This window comes from Helianthus annuus, chromosome 4 (genome assembly GCF_002127325.2).
Source record: "Helianthus annuus cultivar XRQ/B chromosome 4, HanXRQr2.0-SUNRISE, whole genome shotgun sequence".
In the NCBI taxonomy this organism is placed as follows: Eukaryota; Viridiplantae; Streptophyta; class Magnoliopsida; order Asterales; family Asteraceae; genus Helianthus; species Helianthus annuus.
Genome location: NC_035436.2, coordinates 41,089,336 through 41,093,163, shown reverse-complemented (window position 1 = coordinate 41,093,163; position 3,828 = coordinate 41,089,336). Strand labels below are relative to the sequence as shown.

At 42.9% G+C, this 3,828-nt stretch overlaps 1 non-coding gene across 1 annotated transcript; it reads left to right on the top strand.

Annotated features, from left to right (window-relative positions):
* Nucleotides 1–2,340: 2,340 nt before the first annotated feature.
* On the top strand, nucleotides 2,341–2,446 carry LOC118491740. Its single transcript, XR_004892185.1, has one exon. It is a non-coding gene; the product is annotated as a small nucleolar RNA R71 (small nucleolar RNA).
* The last annotated feature ends 1,382 nt before the right edge of the window (nucleotides 2,447–3,828 follow it).

Sequence of the window (3,828 nt, the reverse complement as noted above, 5' to 3'; positions counted from 1 at the left end):
ACTACTTGAATGCCGGCCTTCTTAGGCACAACTTGGGTGGGACTCACCCAAGCACTATCCGAAATCGGATAGATAATTCCCGCGTCCAACCATTTGATTACCTCTTTTTTAACTACCTCCCTTAGGTTCGGATTCAGTCGCCTTTGAGCTTCTCGTGTCGGTTTGGCATCTTCGGTGGTAATAATTTTGTGCATGACGATTGATGGACTAATTCCTTTCAGATCGGCAATTGTCCATCCGATAGCTCCCTTGTTTTCTTTCAAGACTTCCAACAACGCTTGCTCTTGTGCCAACTCCAAATTAGACGCAATAATGACCGATAAAGTGTCATTATCCCCTAAAAACACATACTTCAAGTGGCTCGGCAAGTCTTTAAGTTCCAACTTTGACGGTTCCTCTAACGATGGTTTAGTACCCGAATTTATCTCCGCCGGTAAACCTTCAAATTGATGAGTCCATGGTGGTCTACCTTCTTTCAAAGCCAATGCATCTTGTTTTTCCTCTTCAACCCGGTGTGCATAAGCATGTACCTGTTCAGAAAAATCACACAGGCAAACATCCAAACCATCCTCCTCATACTCATGCGGGTTGCATCCGTCAACTATATCTGCCATGAAACACTCATCAACACCATTAGCATTAGAATTGTTAGTAAAAACATTCAAACGCATTTTTCGGTTCCCAAAAGTCATATCGACTGTACCAAATCTACAATTAATTACTGCATGTGCGGTGCTCAAAAATGGCCGACCCAAAATTACGTTTTGTTGTTGCTTTGGGTCCGCCGATGAGTAATCCAAGACTAAAAAGTCAACCGGGTAACAAAATTCATCAATTTTAACAATTAAATTTTGAACCATCCCTCGAGGTAGCTTATGAGACAAATCGGCCAAAACAACCGTTGTCTCCACCCTTGCTAACGGACCAAAGTCATATTGGTCATTTAAGCCCCCCGGTAAAATGCTAACCCCGGCTCCAAGATCTAGCAACGCCTTAGCCACTTGAAAATTACCAACTTGTATATTAATCAATGGCGTGCCCGGATCTTGGAGCTTAGGAGGAAGCTCCCCGTTCAAAACCGCACTCACTCGCCTGGTTAAATCGACCCGCTTAGGCATTTTCTTTTTGTTTTCCCTTTTTTGTGTACATAACTCTTTTAAGAATTTTGCATAAGCGGGTACTTGTTTTATTGCATCAAGGAGTGGAAGGTTAATTTTAACTTGTTTAAACATGTCCCACAACTCTTCCTATTGGGGACCTCTTGATGCAATAAAATTTTTCTTTCCCAGGTCAAGTAAAGCCGATGGAAACGGGACTTGACTCGGTTCACCCTCAACTTTTTCATTTTTTTCATTTTCACCCACGCCCGGTTTGTTAACATTTGATTCTTTTGATTTTACCGGTGAAACTTCCTCATCACTTTCAATACCTGTGATATCCTCAACCACCCCCTCAACCAATTCGGGTGACAAATTGGCTTTAAACTCTTTTCCACTTCTCAAGACACTAACATGATTAATATTAACATTACCTCGTGACGAACCATGCGAACGGTTTACCTTGGTGTCGCTAGGAAGTTGACCTTTTCCCTTCTTCAGTTCCGCCACATCGGTTGCCAATTGACCCATTTGGGTTGTTAGTGATTGGATGGTCTTGTCACGAACTTCATCTTTTTGCATTCGGACTTCGTCAAGTTGGTTTCTCTTTTGCATTTCCGCTTGCATACTCTTCAACATATCCATCATTTCATTTCCACCCGACAACCCCCCTTGTTCTTGACCCGTTTGGTACTGCCTTTGATAGCTTTGATTGTTGCCACCTCTATACCCACTTTGATTGCTATAAGGTTGACGCGAACCAAAATTACGTTGGCTACCTTGAAAATTCGGGTTAGATTGATTTGAGGGGTTCCCGTACCGAAAATTTGGGTGGTTCCTCAACCCGGGATGGTAAGTATTAGAATTCATGTTGTTATAATTTCTACCACCCCCTACTTGACCTTGAACGGCATGAACTTCTTCATATTGCCCTTCCACCATTCCTTGGCAATTTTTAGCCGCATGACCTATTTCATTACACAATGCACAAACATCATAAATTTGATTAGTGGTTTGAACATTACCGTCATCTATTGCGTGCACTTGAGGTCGGGCAATGACCGGTTGTGCTCTCCTCGATGCTTGAGCTTTTCTTTTTGATGTAGTTGCCATGCTCTCCAAAAATTCCCAATCATCATTCTCGTAATTTGTACCAAAAGTCCCACCGGTGATAGACATTAAATCACGAGCATCCTCAGCACTCAACCCCTCGTGAAAAGCATTCATTAATTCCCATAATTCAATTCCATGGTGAGGGCAATTTTTTATCATCATATTAAAACACTCAAAAGCCTCATGAAACATTTCACCATGTTGTTGTTGGAAACTCCTCAACCCTTTTCTAGCATCATTCGTCTTTTGAGCAGTGTAAAGTTCATCCAAAAAGGTTTGTTGCATTCCCCCCATGTATATATAGATGCTGAAGGTAACGTGTAGAACCACTTCTTCGCCTTGTCTGCCAAAGAAAATTGGAATAGTACCAATTTAATATCATCGGCTGAGAATCCTTGACTCCCTAGAGTGTTGCAAATCGAGTGATAAGCCTCCAAATGAAAGTAAGGCTCCTCCGTTGCTAAACCCTTATATTTTGGCAAGCTTTGCAATGAGTTAGTCCTCACTTCAAATGTCCTCCCTTGATCATTGTGAGGAATGACTACCGGTGAAGGATTATGAGTGATTACCGGCTTAAAATGTGCTTCAATGCCCCTCACATTTTCTCTAAGATGCCTCCTTGGTACACCGAACCTACCCCTTGGAGGAATAGGACCCATTGGCCTTGGTACATGCCCTTGTGGTGCAATTGGTTGTTGAAACTGTTGTTGTGGCATCAGTGGGCGTTGAAGTGGTCTTTGGAATTGTGGTTGCACGTGTTGCGGCCGAACCTGTTGCAATGGTATAGGGCGTTGCATTTGTGGCCCTTGTGGTCTTGGCCGAATGTGTTGTGGTATGAGTTGTTGTTGTTGTGGTATTCCACCAACACTTAACATTACTTGCATTTGACCTTGCATGTTTCTGAATTCTCCTTGATTCCCATCACCCCCATAAGCATACCCATCTTCATCAAAACCTTAAAACTCCTCATATCCTTCATCATACCCATCTCCTTGAATTCCCGAAGATTGCCCAAATGGGATAGTCGAGTACTGAAAACCCGATTGGTGTTGTGGTCTAAAAGAGGGCATAGCATGCACAATGGTGGGATTGTAAAGTTAGATGATGATTGACCCGTAGTTGGGGGAAAGAAGTGGGACAATGGTGGGATTGTGGTAGAAGGGTTAAAGGTAATGGCGGGTTCGACTTGGGTAGTGATCGGTTGAGTAACATTGGTTGGTGTGAATTCGACAGTGGTATTGGGTAACGTGGTGTTTGGTGATGGTTGGGTGGAAGTAGGTATAAAGGATGAGGTTGTTTGATCCGTTGTAGGTGGAATTTGTGAATCAGCCATGATGTTTCTCGGTGTGATGGGTGAAGTGGGTGAACCAATGATCTTGTTTTCTCGTACTAAAACTCTGTTTTGCCTTAGCGTTCTTTCAATTTCCGGATCAAACGATAGCGGTGATGACCTGTGAGAGCCCCTAGTATGCATACACCTGAAGTACCTACACACTAAACACAACCAACGTAAACCCGAAAATAACAAAACAAAACTATTAAACTAACACACGTTGCGCACTACTCCCCGGCAACGGCGCCAAAATTTGACGTGCTGCCGTAGGTACATGCAAATTTA